Raw genomic sequence first — 26,402 nt, 5'->3', positions numbered from 1 at the left:
TCCATCCATTCAATTAAACCTTTCTCTTTCTGCACTCCCTTGAGTCCTTTTGACAAGGGCCTTGTGTAACTAGAGTAGTGAAAGATCCAAGATCTACAATAGTTAGAGAGTCCTAGGAACTGCTGCATCTGTTTTACGGTTGGTGGTTGTGGTGTATTTTGTACTGCAATGGCTCTCTCAGGAATTACTTTTCTTTCTGCGGGTGATATTATTTGCCCTAGATACACTACCTCATTCTGACAATGCTGCAATTTCTTCTTGTCCACGTTGTACCCCTTCGCAGTGAGCAGGGTGAGAAGTGTAATTGAATCTCCTTGATACTGCTCCTCCCAAGTGCTACATGCTAGCAAATCATCCTCTTAGTGAACCACAGTACTGGGAATGTGTATATTCCCCAATTCCATTTGAAACACCCAATTAAAAATACTCAGGGAATCACAATAGCCCTTTGGTAATCTTGTGTGATGACATATTTGGCCTCTATGGGTGAATGCAGTAAGATACTGAGAGTCAGGGTGCAAAGGGACAGAGAATATTTTTATATTTTTTTTTTCAGGTCAATCTCAGTAAAATGAGTGGTTCCAGTAGGGATGTTACAAAGAATGATTCAGAACTACCAGTAACGCTGCTTTAACAATATTATGCAGAGGATGCAAATCTTTTCCTTTGTCTTTATACAGGGTGCACAGCCGTGTTACATGGGGACATGGAAGGTTGGATAATACTTTGCTTCCACAATACAATAATGGTGTGATAAATCCCTTTATCCACCTCCCTAGCCAAAGGGGATCTGTCTCACATGTGGCAATATAGTACTATGCTTCAATTTTATGTTTACCGCTCCTATGCCTTTGAGTAACCCCACATCATGAGGATTGCTAGTCCACAAGTAACTAGATACCTTTTCCAAATCTTCCTTCCAATATGGGGATATGGTTGTAACAATAGACATAAGACCTCATTCCGAAGTCAGCGGCAACCTGCTGGTGCCAACGGCAGGTTGCCAATGACTGGGAAACAATGAATCCGCCGCCTGACTTCTTAGTTCCACCGGGAATTTACATGTACCAGTGGCACAAGAAGTCAGGTGGCGGATTTGGTGACTCCTCATTCCCGTGGAGTCCCATAGGATGCCATGGAAGTGGGGAGACGGAAGAACTGGCAATGTTTCTAACAGTGCTGGTGCTTCCATGATGACTCTGCCTACCGGGGGCAAAACACCCAGTATGGTCAGACCTGCCAGACGCTACGGCCCCTGCAGGCAGACTCGTAGAGTGGCAGTCTGGAAAAAAAGGTGCCGGGAAGCTTACCGGCACCCTTGTTTCCAGACCGCCACACTCAGAATGAGGCCCAAAGTCTGAGATATCTCCCTATGGTGTATTGTTATCTGGCAAGGTATCCCCACCTCAAAGATCATGTTTGCTGTGTTCAATTGAACAATTGTTTGTCAGACACCTCGCTCAATGATAGTGTCTGATCAATGCACAAAACTGTATGCCATTCTTCTCCTTCCTCGTCAATGCCTGAGAAAACCACCTTGTCCTTTTTAATCGTATATCACCAACCATACCTGGTGCTTTCTCTGGTGACACCGCTGGCCGAAATATATACTCTGCTGTATTTGAAATGTTCTATTCCGTAACCCAGGAACCCACCCCACCACCACCATGGTTCCATAAACAAATCTGAATGTACAGGAACCCCCTTTGTTGCGCTGTCTCTATAACATGCTTGCAAAAGTACCATAGTTCTCACATGATACAAACCTGGGGTTGAACATAGTATACCTTGTTCGGTAAACAAGATCATCATATCCAGTTTACTCAACAAGTCTCTGCACAAGAGATTCATTGGGGTATCTGTACAGTACAATAAAAGAGGTGATACATTTAAGTTCTACCTCGATAGGCAAATCCTCTGTGTATGGAACGACAGAATAGCCCTGGAGAATCCCTGAGTGTCTAGAATGTTACCTGAAAGGGGAAACTTATATTGCTTGATGCAACATTAAGTTGCCCTTGTATCAACCATAAAGGAAAAATGCAATTGCCTATTGTTACACCTAACTGGGGTTCCTCTCACGGATCTGCAGTAACCGACATGACTGGATACATCAGAGCTCTCTGTGGGCTGTCCTAATGCTGGTATGAATTTGTACCTGGGAGCGAGAAATGGCATCCTTCCAAAACATATGCTCCCGTGTAATGTGTGATGGCACCTTGACGCAAAGGATTCCTGTCTCACAGCTGTACTGTGCCTGTGCTGGCACAATGACTATGGTGCATAGATATGTACAGGTTCAGACTCCAGGTTCTGTCCTACCCGTGCTGCTGCATTTGCACAGAGCATGGGATGAAGGGCATAGTTGGGGTCTACATTTGGAGAGCGGGATAACCTGCAAAACTACTTGCTAGTTCATTTGGGGTTAGCACCTGGATCATAAAAATGTAATGGCCTACTCTGGCAATCCCGTGATAAATGTCCCATTCTCCCACAGGACCAACACTGGCCTCCATATGGTCCTCCAAACAGGCCTCCGATTTGTCCACCAAACCTAGGCCTCATTCCTCTAAATCAGCCAAATGCATCCCGTCCTCCCCTCTGAAAACTTCCTCTGCCCCTTGAAACTCCTCCCATGTCTCTGAAATCAGGAGCATTTCCAGCCTGTCCCTTTTGCCCTTCTGTGTAGCTTGTAATCATAATTCCTTCTACATTCATTTTAGCCAATTCATTTTGAATCAATTTAGCATCCACTTTCTGCACCTGCTCCACTACTTCGTTTTCTGCCTCCATTGCAATGGTGCACTATATGTGCTTGAATTTCTGGCCAACATGTTGCTCCTATTCCTACAACTTTATCAAAATCTTGCTGTACCTCCTTGGGAGTCCTCTGTTAAAATATGATAGAAAATGGCACACATTTTTCCTGCAATTGTTAAAGGGTGAACCATCATGGTTATTTGTGTCTAGCTGCACTCTTGGATACCCAGCTTTCTTCCAATTGTATCTCCTTGTTCTCTGAAAAGGGCACAAAACAAGTTTTTCATGTCTCCCACGGCCAACATAACACCTGCTGTTTGCTTTTCTAATGCACAGATCCACTTCCTTGACCCTGCAGTGAGTGAGGGTAGTGACTTCATAAGAATATTCTGGTCCATATGCGGCTAAGGGATATATTGTGCTCTAACCAACCCTTTCTGTAGCAATGGAAACTGTCTTCCCCGTACCTTTATTGGGCTTTTCCCTGTTACCAATTTACATTTCACTACCTCTATATGCGTACCACAACATGTCCTAATACCCCATGGTGTAATTTCCCTAACCACTACTTCAGGTCCTGTGGCACCATGCTCTCCCTGTTCTCCTTCCGATTCCCATTCCTCTTCATCTTCCTCCCCTACATTTCTTACCTTCTTTGTCTGTCCCACATCATGGCCCGCTCTACCACGGTGCTCTGTTACTGGGACTAATGCCTCAATTTCACCTTCCCTGAGAGAAGTCCACCTTGAGGTCTGTTATAACAGCACTGTCAACTTTGAAAAGGAACTGTCCCAACCTCCACTGATCTAAACCTATTCCTGCTGCCTGCCTGTCTCCTTCTCCATGCTCCTCTCTTCCTCGCCGTCATGCTTGTAGCCTCTGTCCCTTTGCCGTCTGCAGTGCTTCCTTCAAATTGCTGCGCTCTTGGTTCTCCACCACTCATTTTAATATTTCTTCTATGCTCGCCACCGGAGGTGTTGCTTGCCTCCTCCTTGAATTTACTGCAGTGGAGGATTAAGACAACAGTGGCAAATACTGAAGATTAGTATATTCTGCAGCAGGTGATAAGGCAAAGCACCCATATGGTGGTAGGGATGTTGGGGTTTCTTTCAACACCCCCTTCATTTGCTTCCCTTCTCCCATTTAACTTCCTGGGCCTTTCCAGTCTCCTCAAACATTCTCCACAATTCTAAAATGCTCTGGCTCTAAATTCTTACCCTTGTACCTTATTGGTATGTATGTTCTCCAACATCCCTGTATCATGTGTACATTTCTCAGGCCATGATCTAAACAGGCTGCCCTTAGTTTCATTTACCCATTCTCTGTGATATTTTAAATTTGTTTCCTTATACTTTGGGAGCGACTTACACAAATGATCAAGCAGAGTTTCCACACCCCTTTACAATTCTAAAATGCTCTGCCTATTCTCAAATTTCTTACCCTTATACCTTGTTGATAAAAAGATATACATATTCTCCAACATACCCGGGTCATGAGTACATTTCTCAGGCCATGATCTAAACATTCTGCCCTTGATTTCTTTTACCCATTCGCTGTGGTATTTTAAATGTGTTTCCTTATAATTTGGAAGGGACTGACACAGATGATCAAGCAGAGTTTCAATACCCTTTCCAATCCGTTATCTAATAAAAGAAATTAAAAAAATCTAAACACAGCCAAACCGACTGCACTCGGAAAAAATTGAAGAAAGCCCCAAACAAATGCCAGTTTCCTCCAAATTCTTCAAAACCACTCAAAAATCGTTCACCTCTCTCTCACTCACACTACAATAAATCTCACCACAAACTTGCATTAATCACTCTTACACAAAAGAGAGCATATTATCAATAATAAAAACACAAAACCATGGTCCACATTAATACATTGCTGCTCGAGCACTGGAGACGTTTGGTGTTTTCCTACACACAACTTCCTCTTTTCGCTCTAATACAAAAACTTTGTTTACGCTGTTGTCTTTTCCAGTCGAAAGGAAGATCTTCTATCACTACTTTAAATACGAAAAAAATAAATATGGTAGAAGGAATTTCAACATATAACAATTGACCCTAACATCATGCACATAAACCAACTCACTGACTTTCATCCAATTTAAATGAATGTTCTGGGTCCTAAAAAACCCAATCCTCACCCTTTCTGACTCCAATAAATAAATAAGAAACATTGTTTTCTGCCATAAGTGTTTGCATGTAAAAAAAATAGCCGTTCCCCTTAGAGTCTGAGGACTTCTCAAAAAAGAACTGGCATGACAGGACTGCAGCACTACTACCTGAGTGATCAAAACAGGTCTTCAAATGAAATGTAGCGCCTGCAGGCTATGGCGTTATTGCGCACAGAATGTTTAATCACTCCGGAGATAAGAAGCCACAGTCAGTGTGTGGCCGGATAATCTGACCGCAAAACAGACCTGGGAATCAAGTTGGCGGTCACCAAACAAATTCCATGAAGAGACAAATGTACTTCAGTCAGAAAACAGGTTTATTGCATGCGTCCGATCGGGAGCGGCTAGTCAGTTACTTAGAGCTGAAAAACAAACCGGTTGACAGGGCAATACAAAAATAGTAGCTTTTATACAGTTTAAACAATTTACATTATTAAAAATATTCTGTTACAAAATCAATCATCTCTTAGCCTCTCATTGGCTAAAACCAATACTAAATAACTTAATCCCCCTAACTCTAAAATTCTCATTGCATACTTTCATTCGGCACACACTTTTTGACGTGCGATATTCTTCCATCGTCAGACATGATGTATTTCCACATGATTCGAACTACGATTGTGGTGTCTCATGGCAACAATGCATCAAACAATTACTTAAACTACAAGGGTTTAGACAAGGCAAAGATAATCTGGACAGCAAAGTTCTGCGAAAATAACAACATATTTTATTATCATATATACATCACAATTTCACTATATGTATATAAAAATGATACAGCTTTTCAACAAAATTCTTACACACATTTAAATGAACAATACAGATTCATAGTAAATAACCTACACTATGAGGGTATCAATTCATTTTTTCCAAGCAAAAACTGTCGAATACAAATCTTGAGACTACTTTCTTTCGAAAAGCCATTCTTTCGAATAGTAATTCCTTTGAAAAGAATTTGAATATGATATCTAAATTAAGGTTTATACATATGTGAGAAAAATCAAAGTAGGCTTGTTTATTGTTTACAAGTATCTTATTTGTTTTATAATTGTTATTTATTTCGAAAATGTTTTTTGAATTTATAACATAACAATTAATGAACAATGTATAATTTATTTAATATTTAATTATATATTTATTTTGGTAACTAATGTTTGCAATTTCTAATCTAAAGCTAAGCTATTGTAACTGTAACTGTGTAATTTATTTCACCGGTGGTGGCGCCCTTGTATTATTTTTGAATTATTTTTGCTTTTCTCTATTTGTATGTTAATGTTGTCCAACGTACAATGTATGACATGTACGTAATGAGTACGTGGACGCCATTCTGTAAGTTCTTTTCTTCGCGTCAGTAGTGTCGGTTGGAGCTCTCTCCTTTTTTTGGATTTTTTTTATTCGGATCACATTTTTTTCTTTTGGGATTGGAACTTGGATTGGTTTTGGATTTTTTTCATGGTTGGTGCATTCTCTTTTTTTCAACAAAAGTGGAATTTTTTTCAGCGGATTTTGGATTCTTCCTGGAATTTTGGATTCTGCATTGTAAATTGGATTGTGTTTCTTTACTTTGCTGGTTCCTGGATTGTTTTTTTTTTGGATTTTGGATTCTGCATTGTGGAATGGATTATGTTTTTTTACTTGGCTGGATTTTGGATTGTTTTTCTAAAACTGGATGGATTTCATTTTTTTTTTGGTGGTTGGATTCTACTTCTTGGAGCGGATTCTGTATTTTGGATTTCTTGGATTTGATAATTCTGGCGAAACTGGACTTTTTTGGTGACTTCTTGGAGTGGATTCTGTATTTTGGATTTCTTGGATTTGATAATTCTGGCAAAACTGGACTTTTTTGGTGACTTCTTGGAGTGGATTCTGTATTTTGGATTCGATGGATTGGATAATTCTGGCAAAACTTGACTTTTTTGGTGATTATTTACTTTTTTAAAAAACATTTTAGGTTATATGCCAGTGCTTCTAAATAGCTAATAGCATCCATTGTTTCGAATCTGTTTAGTATAATTATTACACGTTCCTAATAATCTCTGTACTTTTTCTTTTTTGTATGGCTATGTTCCAGCAAAATGGTTTCAGCTATTTTAAATTCTTGGGCTGATTGTTCCATCTTTAGGTGCTTCAAAAAATGCCAGAGATTTGGGTTGCTTATGTTGAATTGTTTATTTATTCTGTTGTGCCACCCCTCTAGCATGTTGTTGGTTCTTGCTCTTTCTTCTTTGACTGCTAGGTAACAGTTCCATATTGAAATTGCATATTTTGCCCGTCTCCTTGTTACATTTTGTGTAGGTTGCCCTACCCAGGTGCTTTTGATGTAGTCCAGTAAATCTGTAAAATGTTCTTCATTTATTTTGTAGTAGTCTGTGTCAATTAACTTTTCGTAATATTGAATCACCTGTTCCTCCTTTACAAATGCCAATGCAAATAATTGTTTAATGCTGTGTTGGAATTAGCTGTTTTGGATATATTTGGATTGGAGGCCCAGTTTTTGAATTTTTCGCCAAATGGACTGGCTAAAGTGGAAAAAACATCACTGGATGTTTGTGTCGGCGTATATTGATTTAAATGCATTGATTTGTCCCTGTTCGAAGTCCATTACTATGGTTGAAGGATTCTTATCCGGAATTGCTTCCTTTAGTTTCCCAAATATAGATCTGTATATTTCTTTCGTTCTATTTGACATTAATATATATATACTGGTGGTATAAGTGTCTGGTTTATGGTGCCATGAACACTATAAAACTGTCGAAACGGATGAGGACATGCTTTAAACGTTGTGTCGCCATGCCATACTTTCGAATTTCCAAGGTGTCATAAATTATGGTTTGTTGTATATATTAGTATCTTTTTGTTTTTCGTTTCTATTGTTGTGAAGTGAAACTGTTCACCCTTGTTAGTTTTTTTAAATATTGCTGGAATTTCTATTTCTTCATATGTCCGCGGTGCCATCAGCAGGTTTTCCTTCAGTTGTTTTTTTCTGTTCATGTGATGCTGGATTAGTTTGGTTTCCGGCATCTGAGCCGCAACATGTAATGGGATTTTGTCACATGTATGACCTATTACCGATCCACTTGCCTCATTCGGGTTTTCATTAGCTGTTTTCTTTATTTCATTTAGAGTCTTTTTTATTAGTATAGCCGTTCGGTCGGGCATGTGATTATGCTCCCCGCTGCTTTTTATGTTCTCTCCTTCAGTAATTGCTCTTACCATACACTTTGTCTTGTGGTATTCTGTACACTTCCAGTATGTTTTTTCTTTTTGTACCATTTCGCGACTGTATGTGTAGCCTCCATATAACAACTCGTTTCCTCCCATCTGCGACTTGACATACTCGATCGTGTCAGTCATCTCGTATCTGAAATATGGAAAATAATGGTCCATTTTTGTTGCATGTACTACTTATAGGTCACACATTTCATTTTGTCATTCTTTTTTTTTACATTATTCCTTACTATTACCTGCATTTTTCTGTCACGCAGTATTACTTTCTTCTTAGTATGTGTCTTCGTTCTCCGTTTCTGTCACCCACTGTCAGTTTGTTTTCAACCGTCAGCTGTGTGTCACTGTTTACATAAGGTTCTTTACTTGTGGCCTGTTCACCGTGTTTTAACCCTTATTTGATCAGTATTTCAAGTATTATGTGGTTTTGGTAGTTTGAATATTTTCTGTGTTTGTGGAGGGGGATTCGAGGATTGGGGGTGTGGTAGGGAGTTTGGGGGGACCCCCCTAACGTGCAAATTTTTCAGCCAAATTAACGTTCTCATTTTGTACTGAGTCTAATTACTTACTATGTACAAAGCTTTGGTTTTGACGGAATGACGTTTTTCACTCTTTCTATGTGTTGTCGACGTTTTTACTTAAGATGCTTTTTTTCAAACGTTTGTTTGTCAACGCTTTATTTTCCATACTATCAGTATAAACCCCCTACGAGCAATCCTTTAGTAATTTCAGATGCTCAGAGATTTTAAAATGTCATACAGTAATCAATTATAAAAATGCAGTTTATCATCTGGTCTCTGATAACTTATCTCAGAAAACATAAAATACAGTCTACTGTTGACTCAAGGTTCTTCCCAAATATGTTAATCTTTCCTTTTTTTTCAAAGAACTTCCCGTTTCTAAGTTTCAACTGAATGGCATCTAGAGCTACAATTGGGCTGATGCCTGTCTTCTTCAGGGCTGGACGGTCATTAACCAACAAAGATTAAAAAAGATTTTCGAAGACCACCTTCATATGTAGTCCTTGATACAATCTAAAAAACACACACACACACAAATTAAACATATTCAGCAGAAGACTGGCCATACATTCTCAAAGACTGTCAATAGCTCCTAACAGAGAACAGGCATACCAATAAATCATCAATGGGCAGCCCGATTTGATCAACCTACACACTCTTATTTGGGCAGTGAGTACAGTTCATTGCATTCTGCAAAACAAGCCAGAAAAACACAAAGGGTGAAAAAATGTTAAACCACTCCCTATGCTGGCCAGTGGTGTCATATAACAGTGTCAAGTAAGGGCTAGATAAAATATTTACCTCTCATATTTGCTCCCATCACGAATGGCAGGAGTAAATCAAGATCCTATTTCTACAGTGAAGAGGAAAAGAGGAAAACCACCTCTTTTTAGCCAATGAATAGCCACATAAGTCAGAATGGCTGTCAAGACTTAAGCTTATTCTAATCAGAGGCAGCGTAAAATAAGGTAAACCGACACACATCCACAGAAATACCTGGTGTGGATAAATTAGTTAATGCCATTAGCTTACTAGAGACTTTGTTCATACAATAAAATAATAGGCAATCAATCAATGTCATGCAAACCTCTGGGTTCAATATATAGGACAGCATATACTTAACGAGTCCGATCTCACATCAAGCACCAACTCTGAAAAGTGTGAGGTGCACACTGCGTGTTGCTTGCCCTCCTCCTTTCAAAACGCATGGCGAGAAAAAACGAATTGCTTGACCTCAGCGGGGTCATGACCAATGCATGATATTAGAAGAGGCTTACCCTCGTTGATCAAACGTGAGCAAATACTGAGAGCAAACCTGGAACCCTCACTATAAAGTAGATTTACTTACCTGTTTAGGGACCATAAGGACAGATCCTCCATACAGCACGTCCTTCATTAACACGTACTGAGTTCTGATGGGACTGCTATTTCTATCTCCATCCATGAGAACCTAATAGCATAGAGCTAAACGATGGACTAGATTTCACCGCCACCTTTAGCCATTATAGGGGCATGGCGCAGAAATGCTGATATCATGATCTCATGAAAATAAACAAGGGACTAAGGCAATTCAATAATCCATCAGTGGATCAAGAGAAAGTCAAGTAAAGATAAAAAATGTCGATCTAAGGAGAAACAATAATTTAGTTTCACATTGGATATGTGATTAATCTGCATACATGGAAACATAATAGCATAGAGCAAATTCTGCAATTTACATGGAGTTTTAAACCGACTGAAAAACACTTGCATGTTCTACAATGTCTTCATATACTATAGGATTTTACATTTTAAGCCTTTGTCAGATGCTCACATGTACAATGTTCAGAATTACCACATCTCCCCACATTAACATCTCTTTTCCCAGATACTTTTTCCCATGGGCGCAGAGCTTCCTCTAAGTGCTACAAATGGTTCATTGCGCAATACATTTTCCATTCTACTAATAATGATACTACCTACTGTAACTTTAATATGTGACTACAAAGTAACACTCCATCCTCTAACTACATTGAATCACATGTTTTAGTCGCTAAAATGCCTTTCAACTCTACTGAACTGGGGCTGAATACACTTTGCACAATGGAAATCTCTTTCTCACACAGGGGCTTAAAATGTTTTCCCCAACAATTGTGAGTCAACACTTCATGCCCAAATTGCTTCAAACCTGGCCCAAATCTGTCCAGCGGTTTTGGCTGTGCAGTCAAGCAAATATTGACCTTTTGTGTCTTTGTTAAAATGAAGGGGAAGTAGGCGGAATGTGATTCATGTGGTTTTCTTAATAACATTTTTATTTGTTAACAGATCGTTCCCAAACTGTCCAATGTGGGGGAGCCCAGGTGCACGGAATTGTCTGCAAACCTTCAGCCAAATCTGTTGCAGGAGTCAAAAGCTATTAGCAATACATTTTCTTCAGTTTTCTATGGAACTCTGACTCACCTTAACTATAGGGTGGTTACTGCCGCCCTAAAAAATTATTATAAAATATATATATATATGTATATTCAATGAAAAAACATTGTTAAATGGACGTTATGGTTACAAGTAAAACCGAAAAACCTCAGAAATTCGCAAGTTATGGTAACCTAAGCAACCATAACACACGCCACCACCGTGCACTGCTAAGACTAACACCCAGGACATCAAAGATGACATCACAAATATCATTGATGACATCACTGATGACATCACATGTGAAATTAATTTTGATGAAAAGTCCCTACAAGGGGTTGTGTTTATAATGTTGGTAACAAGATGTCAGGGGTGATCAGGAGACCTATCTTGAGCTACTTAATTGATTAAAGAATGTACTCATCTAAACAACATTGTATTTGAGTGTTGTTAATACAGGAACCTAATCATATATAAACATAGACAATGGCTGCAGGATCCATCATAGAAGTACAATATTTAAAATCTTGTAATTTTGGAAAGTACAATAATGAATGCTACCTTATGCGAGTTTTGAGTAATGTTAAACATGTAATAACTAGCTAACTATTCAAGACTTATTACACTTTTGCTAGTACAAACAATACATATGAAGAACCACAATGCATACAAATCAAAGGCACATACAGGGAAACTAAAGTAAGGAAGAAGGAAATAGCATCATCAGAAAATGTTAATAACATTAAAGTTTATCTTCATGTATACAAATGAAATGTTTGTTTGAGGCCTGCTTAATTCCCCATATATGTGCACCATCAGCTGAGACTAAACCACATGGACTATACTTTAAGAACATATGACAAGGTTAACGTCTAGATACAAAACCACCTGACCTAGATATGTCAGTGAACAAAAACAAGTGGCCCAGATATGTGATGTCATCAGTGATGTCATCAATGACATTTGTGATGTCATCTTTGATGTCCTGGATGTTAGTCTTAGCAGTGCACGACGGTGGCGTGAGTTATGGTTGCCTATCTTACCATAACTCGTGAATTTCTGAGGTTTTTCGGTTTTACTTGTAACCATAAAGTCCCTTTAACAACGTTTTTCCATTGAATTTCATAGGTTTTTATTAGTGCAACTTAACCATAACGTCCCTTTAACAAAGTTTTTTCATTGAATTTCATAGGTTTTTATCAGTGCAACCTAACCATAACGTCCCTTTAACAATGTTTTTTCGCCGAATTTCATGGGTTTTTTACCAGTGCATGCTATTTTCCTACAACTTACTGATATCGTACTTACCCCAATATACAACACTTCTGTCCAATTTTAAACGTTTCACCTTAAAACCCTGCCATTTCCCACCTTCTAGCATAATTTTTAACTCTTCTGTACACCTTTTGCAACTTACTCCACTGTTTTTGCATCTGTTGACGTCCACAAACGTCTGATATCATCACAGACCTTCTGGACAGTGCCACGTGACCAAGCGCTTGCACGCAGAATGATGACGTGTCTGTGAAGGCGTCCACACTTTGGAATCGGGTCCATGCTTGGAAAACTGTTTGGAACAGCATTTTTTGACTGATCTAAGAACTTTCAAGCTCAAAATGTACCCTTTCACAGCTCCTACACCTAAACTTACTCATTATCCATTAACAATCTAGTGCAAAGCACATACTTGGAAGACTATTAGTAAAACTGCTATTTCTCTGTCCTCTGTTCTCTATCCTACTTATGAATAACTTTACCACACACCCAGGTGGACATGGCCATGTTAACACCGTTTTATGTCCCTCAGTGTCACGGCCAGTAGCCAGATTGTCCACATCATGACCTTATGCCATGACCCAGACAATCTGGCTACTGCCCACGGCCACAGGCCATACCTCTGTTACCAAAGGTATATGACTATTTTTTGAACCTACATTATGACACTTGTCAAAAAATAAAACACGGGCACATTTGCAAAACCATGCTTTATTGTCCTTGCCAATGCGCCTCACGAGTTTGCTCGAAATCCGCCCATGTTTTGTTTTTTCAAAAGTGTCAAAATGTATGTACATACAATAGTCATATAATTTAGCCTCTACTTAACAAAATCCATTCAGTCTTTACACAAACATTGAAGGTTGGTTCTATAATCGTTCTCAAAACATTTGTCCACATTCGTCAAATAGCAGCAATGTTATAAGCCATCTAAAAATGTTAAGACCCACTCTAATTTCGCCCCTCTTGAGAAAATCCCACCAAACTTTAGAAAACCATTTTTATCTAGATCCAAAATCGTTCTGGCAAATGTTGTGCAGAGTGATCAAATGACACCAAATGTATATGCCTTTACAATATTTTGGGACCCACCCTTTAAGTTTGCCCCCTCTTGAAAGAATCCCACAAAACCTTGCAAAACCATTCAGGATTAGATCTAGAATAAAATTGCAGAATTACATGCAGTTTCATTGAGTGGCGCTAAAATTATAAGCCATCCAAAAACTGTTTTTCCCCAACCCTGTAATGCAGAAATAGGTACAAATGCTTTTCCCCTACCCTGTAATGCAGAAATAGGTACAGATGTCCTAGGACATCTGAAGTGTCCGCAGACACCCCAGGACTACCCCAGGACATCTGGAGTGTTTGTGGACTGTTGGGGGTGAAACAACACGTTTTTTTGTCCTCATCCCTCCCACCTCCCCAGAGATTGTTGGTTGAGTTTGATAAGTGAAATGTTGCTTTTTTAAAGTTTTTTGCTGCGCTGTCTGCGGACCCCAAAACATCTATGATATTTGTGAGTCATCTTTGATGTCATGGGTGTTATTCTTAGAGGTGCCCGGTGGTGGTGCAAGTTATGATTGCTTAGCTTACCATAACTGGCGAATTTCAGGGGGTTTCAGTTTTACTTGTAACCATAACGTCCTTTAACAAAGTTTTTTCACTGAATTTCATAGGTTTTTAGTAGCACAACTTAACCATAACGTCCCTTTAACACATTTATTTCACTAACACATTGCTTTCACTGAATATAGATAAAGATTTTATGAATTTCATAGGTGTTTACCAGAATACCCTTAGTTTATATACATATACCATACAACATACTGAACCCCCATCCCATGCTGGTGGCTAAGATGTCCACAGACAATGCGAATGACCGCGGACAGGCCCAAAAGATCAGGTGGTATCTTACATTGTTGTATCATACAACAAACACACTGAACATGTTCAAAGAGCAGTATATAAATAAATTAACTTAAGAATAAATAAGAAGTTCAAACTGTATATGTAAGACACTGGACTGTAGGTCCAATTACATAGCAAAAGAAACATAATGGAACGTAACAAAAAAAAAACATATGCCTCCAGCAGAATTACCTCACTGATACTTTATACAGAAACTGCACAACAAATATCAACAGCACATCTACAAAGCACTAACAGGAAAACTGAAAAACAAACTGGTAAGTACACTATATTAATTGCTATAGTTATAAACTTTCTATAGTAGGATACACAAAAAAATGATTTACCTTTTTCTTACACAGAAATGTCTAGCACTCTTGAGTGGCTTGAAGAAAATTTTCCCCAGGATGAAATGAGTGACAACAGTGATACTAATGGTAGACACTGCAGTTTTCAAAGTCAGCCAATTAATGCACATTATATTATATGTGCCTAACACATTATATTTTTTAACAGAACATACAGAAAATGAGAATAATACTGAAACAGATACTGTGGAAAATCATCTACAGTGTTTAGAACAAAAAATGGATTAATTAAATACCAATTTCATTATTTTGAAGAACTTTGTCGAAAACCATATCAGGGAAAAAATTAAATATCACTGTCCCACATGCACCTGTACCCCTTCTCCATTTCCCAGTCAACCGTCCCCAAAAAATCCCCATCACCAAAAACGTTATGATTAGGCCTCAATCCCTTCCTCCCCTACCATCCAACATGTAGAAAACCCCAATTCCCCTGTATTTGTCTCAATTTCTGCTTCCCCCTCTCTTTCATAATTTCTATATTTTTGTACAATAATAACATTTTATGTATACTGTTACTAAATTTCTCTGTGTTTTTTTAAAAGGCAGTTAGGGTGTCCACAGATGGTGTGGCTATCTCGGATGTCCGCAATTAACCAAAATGGGGGTGTCCTAAGGACACTATGCCTGTTTGTACTGTCCGCAATCAAAATGGAGGTGTCCGTAGAACGCATAATCTGTCCGCATGTTAGTAATTAATCAAAATGGGGTGTCCTAAGAACACCCCCCGTTGCTATTGTCCGCAATCCTTAGAACACGTAACCCGTCCGCATGTCTGCAAAGTCGTGACGCATCTTTAATTTCTTTTTCATTATTATTGTTGTTTATTAGTCCAAAAGAACTTTTACGACATTACACATGAAAGTGCACATACAACTTCAACTCAATAATTCATAATTTAGATATAAATATAGAAATAAATAAAAAAGAGACAAATTCTAAATGAACTTAATCATACACTACCAAAAATTCATGCTAAAACTCAATCTTTAGCTTACACTGTAAGCATCATACAACAGCAAAAGTAATTACACTTCCTACTATTTGTTTACGATGTTAAAAATTTGATAACGTTTTCCACAAATTCGTAGCAAAAGCAAATATCACTGTAAGAACAAGTATACCCCATCAGATACATCATTACCAATTACACCAATTGACCTTGTGCATCAACTACCACCAAGAGACAACATCATTTGATGTGCCACAGTCCAAACATTGTACAAGGCAATGATTAGGGTTTCAGAGGAGGTATTAAGACAAAGGATCCAAAAAAAGGTTGTAGCTATCCATTCAAACGAATGATAGAAGCAACTATACTGGGCTCTATATAGGTGCTCCATTTTGGGACATGCAGTAAGCACGTGTTGCACTGTCTCCAGATTACTCTCCACTGCACATATGCGACACATGCGTTCATCGGATGCAAGTTTCCATTGCAAGACATGAGTGGCTCTAACTGGTAGTTGTTTAATACGCATCTGGAGGTGAAATCTACGCACCACAGGGCTAGGACACCTTAACAGGTACAACTGAGGACTGCGGTACCTGTAGACGATTCCAGCAAGATGCGTATAGTTTTTGAGGTCACTCAGATGACTGATAGTAGCATCCCAATCTTTAAGACAGGATTTATACTTAAAGGTCCTTTTAATAGCTTTGTATCTGCCACAGTAGGATCTCTCAGTTGACCAATTCAGGGTTAAGTAGGACTTCATACACATGGAATCATATGCATTGATCGGTACAGTTCACATGACATTTTGGCCAATGGCATGAAGCAACTCACTAGTGGGTGGCATAAGGCTCAAAGAGGAAGGAGATCTCATTGAAGTGCGACTAGGGTTCTAAGTGATGTTAGACCGAATTCTGCTATTTAATTAATTTGGATACCCAAACCCTGTACGGCGGACACTTATGCGCATGCGCATCCCACCCTCGGGTCCTACGAACATCGCACCTGTCCGTAACTGTCCGTCGCACGTGTGTCACACTTTTAATTAGTTCGGGGACCCAAACACTGTCTGTAGAACACCCGTGCTCATACGCACAACCGACACTGCGCATTCGGTGTCCTACTGACAGCCGTCCCGTTCGGGAACGTGTCCGCAATGTCATCATGTGACTGCACCTATGCTAAGCAATGGTCCTTGCCTGCAGAAACATGCCGGGCTCCAGACACTGTAAAAGTGATTTTCTGCTCATTCCAAGGTATTTTACTGTGTAACTTCACCCTTGCGCATGTCCTAGACATGTCCCTAGTGATCTGGATATTTTTGGGAACTTTTTAAGACCCTTTTTGGTGTTCGAAGTGTTCACGGACAGCACCCCTATAAAAGGCCACACTCCAGAGATGCTTCTCATTCTGTTTTTGGAGTTCCAGGACAGACACTGCTCCACATTGCTGGATTTGATATTCTGCAAATTGCTGACTCTGCTGGGCCTCCTCACACCATTGAAGATGGCAACCATGGCTGCTACTGCTCCTGCTGGTGCTAGTTCTGCCTCAGGACCACCCCTACCCCCTCCACCACCAACTCCCGAAGGGCCTGGAGAGGGGAACAGGTGTGAGATGCAGAGAGTGATGAAAAGGATGGCGAGGTTGAGGTAGTGGAAGTCCGTACTACTAGCAGCCCCCGTGGATCTTGGGTATTGATATTGATATTGATATTTTATTTATATCGCGCTCATACACATGTGTTTCAGAGCGCGACCAGGCAAGGGAGGGGAACAGGGGAGAAAACAAAACAACGATCTTACTAGGCCCAGTGACATTGAGAACGTGCAAGTGCTTGGGAGAGGGTGTGGGAAAAATGTGCAAGGGAGGGGGGAGAAAGTGGAAATACATGATAAAAACAGCAAATAAAGAAAAAAGTAGTGCATCCAGCAAGTGCTAAATTGAGGGAGGCAGACAGGGTAGGTCAGGTAAGTGCAAGGGATGAAGAGGGGGGACTGTGTGGGTACAGATAAAGACCGCAGTGCAAAGGGTGGCCGGGAGGCAGTGCAGGAGGGTGGAAAAGATAAGCAGAAGCCTGGGCCCGGTGGACAGAGGGTGGCCAGGTGCACAGTACAAAGAGAGACCAGAGTCAGCGGAGGAGAGGGGGGGCGAAATCAGAAGCAAAGAGGATGGTCTTAAGGTGCTTCCGGAAACAGAGGTGGTTCTCCTCAAGTTTTAGGGTTGTAGGGAGGCTGTTCAAGAGGGTATGGAGGCTGTTTACCACCGTTGGACGGGTACCCAAAGCTTGTGCACACAAGGTATGCTGCACTGAGTGCCAGATGGAGCTCAGTCATGGCAAACCGGGTTTGTACAGTTACAGGACTACCTCAATGTGGCGACACCCAACATCATTCCACACAGGGGCAATTCGGAGGGTCGTCCCCGACGATAAAAGTAGTAGGTTGAGTTCCTCTACAGCAAGCTCCATTTCTGCTCCTGTCACCAAAAGAAAGACTCCTGTGAAATGCTGCAGGAGACCCTTACCTTTCGAGGGTCACTGTATTGTGTATGTACTGCAACCCGGTACTCTGCAGGGGGGAACAATTTCGGAGTGCTTTCAAGGCTTCAGTCTGGGAGAGTGAGAAAAAGTGCCCCCTACCCAAGTGAGGCTCACCCAACATCTTCCTCTATATCCCTATGGTTGGTGCCCAATCCATCCCATCCCTTCCTTTCCTTGTGTGTCTTGTAAAAAAAAAAGAAAATACAAACATCAAAAAAACAAAAAAAAAGGCACTTTTCAGAGCTGTCTTTCACAGTTTAAAAATAGTAGTGCCAATGAAATGCTGCAGGGCCCTGTGCATTTTTAAAAGTCTACGGACAGTCCGTGGACGTTAACATTTTTGGGGTGCTGCACTATCAAAACCATTGCACTCTTCTACGGGTGGAAATGGCGGCTCTGAAAAGAGGGGTGTTTTTTTGTGTTTGGAAACTTCAAGTGGTCAACACCTACTGCAAAAAGGATTGCCATAATTCCAAAAAGGGTTGCAATGCATTTTGTATATTTCACAGAAAATTCTGATTCCCAGCATGAGTAAAATGGACTCCATCTCTGCAAGATATATGTGTGCTATGAAACATAAAATTTCCATTGTGAAAAGAGGACATACCAACATCTCTTATAAAAAAGCGCAAACAGCCTTGTTGACATTGCTCTTTGTTTTCTCCATTTGTGGACCAAATGAAGAAGAACGCAGTCACATTTGTCTCTGCGCAATACGAGAAAAAATTACTTGGGAGTTTGGAAACATGTCCATGACTTTCCCAAGTCCTTCTTTCATTGCAAATTGCAATGAGATTCCAGAGACATGTCCTAAACGGTTCCCTCCACAATGAATAATAATAATTTCTGGATGAGAGTGTGCCATCAAAGTGCCACAAAGAGGAACCAAATCTTACCGCTTAATTCCACGCACTCCAAGCCAGTGCACAATCACATGATGGAATCCAACATCTGCATCCACTCCACAGCAATCTGCATGCACCTCCAACCAATTTATCCATGAGTCACCCTAGATCCAGACAATCTGCCTTCTGAAAGACACAGCCATAGCTATCTGCACTCCTCTCAGGAAACAGAATTTCTGCCAAAGTCTCTCCTTACACATCACACCCAGTAAACCTTATTGACCAATCCCTTGGCCTGCATAGTCTCATTTGCATGCCTCTCAGCCTCAAAATCCCTGTATGCAACATGCACGATCTGCGGACAGCCACAGTGTCCGCGGACAGATCGTGAAATCTGAGAGTGGGGAATGAAAATTTAAATAGTGTACCCCGCTTCCCCTTTGAGGGTGGGTCTTTTTTTCTCAAAGTGCTTATAAAAAAACACCTTTCATTTTCTTATTTGTTTTCCACTTATTTTCTTCCTAATGTCTTCACATTATCCTCCAAAAACCACTCCTTATATTTTGAAATAACATAGCATTTACCAATATGGATAAAGACATACCATCTGCTTTAAAATAGTCACCATTAACAAAATCAATATTGTCAGTGTTACAAGACAACATTCCACTTCGAAACAAGAAAGCAGACATCCCTCTGTTCACCAAACACCTTGTACCATTTTGCTGGGGACAGAAAACATTAGAATTCTCCCATAATACCCTAGGCAATATTTCCGAAGAAAATCACCTTGGCATTTGGAACAACCTCCATCACTGCCTGAACCAAGTTTTCAAGAGCACTCAACAAACTAGGAACACTGAAGTATCCCAAATGGACAGCACCCCAATGCAGTACCACTACATCTGGACTCTTCCACATGCAGAAACTCTTACAAGCTCCAACCACTGCCGGCATATTGGAACCAGGCACCGTTGACCAGAAAACCTCCACTCCTTCAAAACCAAAACTGGCAGCCTTATGTTTAAACATAGCATACCTCACTTTCTTCACCTCTGCCATCTTCACTACATACAAAGCCTCTCTTCCTTCAAAGAATAACTTCAACACCTGATTGGCTAATCCCTATAGTCCCCTTTCCATGCTGGGTTTGCTGAGAAACCCAGATGTGGCACGCCCTGTCGGCGATCAGCCGCGCTGTCTGCGGACCTCGCAACACAGGGGCAGTCCTTTTTCCCTTTCCACATCACTGTCTGCACCACTCTCTCATTGGATACACATAAAAAATCACACAAACATCCACCAATCACATCCAAGAACTCTACATCTAACTCTGTCATCACAATTCAACACTTTAGATGAACTGTTCATCACTCTCAGTACAAGTGTCCTGTGATTGAAAAGCCCCTACAGCTAAAACTATTGTAAAACTCTTTAAGATTTATCCTTCCAGATTCAACTACATTTACATACATCAATACAAACTACAGGTATGAATGTTTTGTTTACAATAAACTTGCAACTCTTTTATAAATGCATGTGAACAGGGTACCTCACTTTCACCCTGCATAATCTGCAAAGAAAGCATACTCTTATTTCTCCCATTTCCTATAATCAAGTTCACTTACAAATCTGCCTACTTTCTAATGTTTAATTTACCCATATTACGCAATGTCTAATCTATAATTCTCTTATTTCCTTCTGTCATTTTACAACCACTTACCCCTTAACACACTGTTATAAATTCCTAGAATGAACACAAAACAGGAGACCAGCTTTTATCTTACAAAAGCATTGCAAGTACAGAAAATTATTTTATTTAAACAGAATGCCTGACACTTGCCATACTTGCAAAAGAAAACAAGTACAAGTGTACTTTCAGAACAGTGCTAATAGGAATGTGCATAACAAAGTTAAAGGAGAAAGAAGGTTGGCAGCAATCATGTGGGAAACATCTATGCAGAAAAGAAATTAATGGAATTACACACACAAAAACATTCTCCCTTTCAATCTGTATATTTTTCTAAGCTTTCTTTCTCACTGTACATGAAACAATTGATACATGAATACACATTGCTTTTTAAATGGACTTTTTAAAGAAAGTGTGCCAAATTCACTTTTTTGAAATATTGAACAAATTGCGAGGTATCCAGGATAAACCGCTGATCGTACTATAAAGGAGGTGTGGGCTTCACTTCAATCCCATCCTGTGAACTGGCAAAAAATAAAATTATGGCACCACAGTAATCATCGGAGCTTAGCAAGTACGGTTCCATACCTAGAGCCCAATTACGAATATCCTTAGGAATGAAGCTGATGCTCCAAAATCCCCATTCATATACAAAGCTATGCAATTTAACACATCTCTTCCTAGAAAGAATTCCTTTTGCAAATGTAACTAATCTATTCTTAAGGGAAATTACTGTGACATTAATACACATATATACTAACTTATTCTTTCACAAATGCAGTGAAGACCACACTCCTGAAAACCAGCAGCGTTTGAAGTACAAGACAGTACCCAAAAGAAACCTACTCTTTGCATCCAACAAAGTAAGTGCAATACTGTCATAATGTTCTAACAGTTACTCAAACACTATAAAACTCTAGTATTGTAGAACAAACAATTGTATTAACCCTACAACATTAAATTCAGTATTACTAATTGCACCTCAACAGGTGCACACTTTGTACTGTTATGTCAACACCAGTTTAGTAACACACACATACGAGAATAGCCTTCCCAACCTGAAGAAACAGCCCATTCAACAATCACACACCTCTACATATATGCCTACCATCATACTCAGACACTCATGCACAATGCACACATAAATTGCACAAAGTCCCAACACAGACTTTCTGTTTTTCTCCAACAGACACCAAAGAATGGTGACCAAAAAGTAACTCTGTAGAAAGCAACGCAAAAATAGAGCAAATCAAAATAAAAGTGTACAAAATAGGCATCCACCTCTAGCAGAATGTATTCAAAAATTCAAACAAAACAGCTAATACAGTCACTAAGCAAAACAAAAGCAGCTTGCCGTAAAGAAACGTTGACTCCTCTTTCAAAATGTTAAACTAAACAGACAGTCATTAAAAAGACTGCAGATACCACTAGTGCTAACACTGCAACTATAAATCTTGATGTAGCCACAAGTAAGCCTACCAAAAAAATTATTTTACAAAAATGTTCCGCCACAGAGTCCTTCAGAACATTATAAAAACAGGAGAGAAATCATGCTCAACCCTTAAAACCTACTGCAGAAAACTAATCCTGGAAGCTCTCATAGACAGTTCAATCCTTCTCAAAAATACATTATTTATATTATTTTAAACAGAATGAAAATACTAACAAAACTAACTACTAAACTACAACAAGGACTTCTCAACAAACGGAATATCAACAAAGATAGCTTTGCAAACATCTGTGCAGGTGAGTGGAGTCACACCACCAGCACAGAACCATATTTCAATGAAGAAGCATAGAAACAAAAGCAAACAAACCCAATTGCCATACATAGCAGTGGACGAGGGTATGAAAAGATTAATAATACCATCATGGAACAAGAAATGCTGCTCACACAAATATCTCCAGCAAACTTAGAATCAACTCTCCATTTCACTGAACCAATACGACCAGTCTACAAATGGCCATGCACATCAGTGTGTAACATAGCCAAAAAGTCTTTCACATCTTTACGCCAGTTCCTCAATCAGTATGTGAAAGGCAAAGTTACATTGAGAATAAAACTATTACAAAGTATGGACTCCTGTCCAGTGCGCAAATACACAGGACTACAAGGACATTCATTAGCCTGCATTTCTGGACCTATTTGTAAAAGCACCTTCCACCATATCAAAATGATGGCAACACACCATTCAACTGTAAGAAATCTCGTTCATAAACTGTACTATGCCAAAAGACCTGCTTTAGCACTGGCCAATTTAAATAACAATCTTCTACATGGCAAAGTCAAAGAACTACTCGAAGAAATAGAGCACATCCAGGGAAAATATTTTGGAAGTGAAAGCCACTTAAACAAAATCCAATAACTTTAGAACAGACTAGCAACAACTTTACAGATGGCAACCATCTACTACACACATACAAAAAAGAAATACTAAACTTTAAAAGCACATCTGCTGAATTACCAAACCATGTGTGTGTGTTGCCGCAGGACTGCAGAGCCTCAGGCCCTTGTTCTCTACACAGCCCCTAGGTTTATCACCCCACGTCCTGGGCGGTTTTTCTGTTCATTTAGCGGGATGCAACTCCCGACGACGGGGCCCACCAGTAACCCCATGAATGAGCTTTATGGCCTCATTCTCACAGTTTTGGGGGAGGGGAGGGGAGTTTGGAGCCAAAGGAACTGTTTAACTCCCCAGAAGCCCCAGTTAACAGTTATAGTTTTACTCGAAGACATCGGTAATTGTTGCACACCATCGTGCTCCCTCAGGAAGACTCCAAAGCCTTGCAGCCCTTACATAGTTCACCAGCAGAACACTTGCTTCGTACCCAGAACTAATAGGCCCGAATAATGCTAGGGAGGTCCGCTTCCTGACCTGGAATGTCCAAGGTCTTAACTCCCCCAGGAAGCACAAATCGTTGGAGCACAGGCTGGCGGCTTTAAACAGGGATATAGTAATTCTCCAGGAGACTCATCTCTTGCCAGCCGACGAACACCAAATCAAATTCAAGCGCTTTAAACAGGGCTTCTTTGCCTCTAGTGGTGAGAAAAAGCGGGGGGTGGCAGTCCTACTAAGCGACAAATTCCCTCTATCCAACCCCACAGTCAAAAAGGACCCATCGGGCAGATACCTTTTCATCCGAGGCCTCATTGCAGATCAACCAATCACAATTGCTGGGATCTATGCCCCAAATGCAAATCAGGACAAATTCATAGATGAGTTACTCCCCCCCGCTATTAACTTTTACCACAGGGTATCTCCTAGTCGGGGGGACTTTAACTTAGTCCCTGATCCCACAAAGGACAAGTCCCTTCCCCCATCCCACCCTGACTTTTCCCGAGCCCTTGCATTTGCCAGATTTCTTAAAGAGTTGGGCACGGTCGACATATGGAGGGTAGCCAATCCCGACACTCACAATTACACCTTCTTCTCAAACGCACAGGGAGGTCACTCCCGAATTGATGTACTACTGGCCACGAGCACCTTATTCCCATGCTTTAGTAATATCGAAATCCACACAAGAATGGTGTCCGACCATGCGCCCGTCTCGGCAGACGTCTCTATCTTGGGAGGCCCGGACCCCCCTCCTAGGTTCTGGAAACTTAACAACACCTTGCTATTAGATCAGGCGATCAGGGGCAAGGCAGAAGAAGCATTGATCAACTATTTCAACAGAAATCAGAACCCCGAAACCTCAATTGGGCTGTTATGGGAGGCCATGAAACCAGTCGTAAGGGGGGTATTTATTAGTGCAACCTCCGAGCAATTTCGAGTCTCCAAAATCCTCACAAAAGCTCTAGAGTCCAAACTATCCTCCCTAGAAAATGGCCTTAAGACCCAATACTCTACAAAGGCGGACAGGGAGCTAAAAAAGGCGAGAAGGGCTCTGGAGATGCACTGGGCCGACCGCACGGCGAAGGCTCTGGCATACACGAAACAATTCTATTATCACAAAAGTAATAAGGCGAACCGGTTGCTAGCTTACACATTGTGAAAAACCCACACCAGAAACAACATTGTTAGCCTTAAGGGGTCAGATGGGTTAAGAAAATTGACTACCTCCGACATAATGGAAACCCTGTTGGACCACCATAAAGCGGTCATGCAAGGACCACCCACATCTCAGGAGGTTAGAGCCCAACAGCAGTGCTATTTGGAATCTTTTCACACACCCACGATTTCTTCCCCCCTAGACTCCCTGGAAGCCCCAATTTCCTCAGAGGAAATTCTAGAAGCCAGCAAATCACTTAAGAACACCGCCTCAGGCCAGGATGGGCTCACGCCTACATTTTATAAATCATTTGCTCACATCCTGACCCCACAATTAGCAGTACTATTCAACTCAGTCCTATCTACAAAAAAGGTAACATATTCCATGGCCGAATCAACTTCCACCTTACTGCAGAAGCCGGGAAAGGATCCTGAGCAAGTGTCCTCATATAGGCCAATTGCCCTAATGAACACTGACGGGAAAATCTATTCCAAGGTTCTAGCGGCTAGACTAGCTAGGATTCTCCCCGAGCAAATTCACAAAGATCAAACAGGCTTTATCCCGGGCAGAGGGACTCATGATAATATCAGGCGTACACTCAACATAATCGAGTCCGCCAAGAGAATGAAAATTCCGCTCCGTGTAATTTCCCTCGACGCACATAAGGCGTTTGATCTAGTGAACTGGGACTTCATTCGGAACACTCTTTCTCATATGGGCCTCGGTCACAACTTTATAACTTGGTTAATGGCATGCTACGTACACCCATCAACGCAACTCTGTCAATGGGAGGAAATCGACGAGCATCCCTATATCCAGAGGGACCCGCCAGGGGTGCCCGCAATCTCCCTTGGTGTTTGCCCTATCGATGGAGCCGTTTGCCGCGAGTATCCGCCTCAATCCCAATATCAAGGGGGTCATGGTGGGCGGGACTGAACACAAAGTGACGCTCTACGCCGATGATGTACTTTTCACCGTCACCGATCCATCCGGCTCGCTGCAACCTCTACTCGAAGAACTAGAAGCATTCAGGGCATGTTCCGGGTTCAGGGTGAACTATGATAAGTCCGCTGTCCTCACAATTAACCTCCCAAGGCACCAGGGAAATACCCTATGTCCCGATCTGCCAATCCTGTGGGCTCACTCCTCGTTGGAGTATCTGGGCATCCAAATCCCCAAATCCAGCTCGTTAATCTACAAATACAACTTCCCTCAGCTATTTAAAAAGCTACGTTCAGACCTGAAGCAGTGGGATAAACAGGAGATCTTGTGGCTGGGCCGGGCTGCCGCGGTAAAAACGAACTTACTCCCCAGAGTGCTATATCATTGCCATGCGCTCCCAACTCATATCCCGGAAGTGGACCTTGCCGCTTTACAGCGCGATATTATGAAATTCATTTAGGGAGGGAAGAGATCCCGCATAGCCAGGAAAATCATGACCCGCAGCCGACAACTTGGAGGTCTGGGGGTCGCGAACATCGCTAGATATCGGCGTGCAGCTCAACTTGCGCACGCCTTCACATGGACTCGCTCATGGGATCGCCCAGCCTGGCTGCAACTGGAAGAAGCATGGTGCACGTCCCCCTTGTCAGACTTGCCTCACATCCAGTCCCAGAAAGCCCCACCTGCAGTGTCTCCACTTCCAGCAACTTGCAAAACAGTGGACAGTTGGATAGCTGCAAATAGAAAGTGGGGAATCAAAAGCTTGTTGGGCCCGCTGACCCCAATCTGGGGAAACCCGGGCTTCTCC

This window comes from Ambystoma mexicanum, chromosome 10, assembly GCF_040938575.1.
Source record: "Ambystoma mexicanum isolate Mex_15411 chromosome 10, UKY_AmexF1_1, whole genome shotgun sequence".
Lineage (NCBI taxonomy): Eukaryota > Metazoa > Chordata > Amphibia > Caudata > Ambystomatidae > Ambystoma > Ambystoma mexicanum.
The sequence above is the reverse complement of the archived record's forward strand: the minus strand, read 5'-3'. Positions refer to the sequence as shown.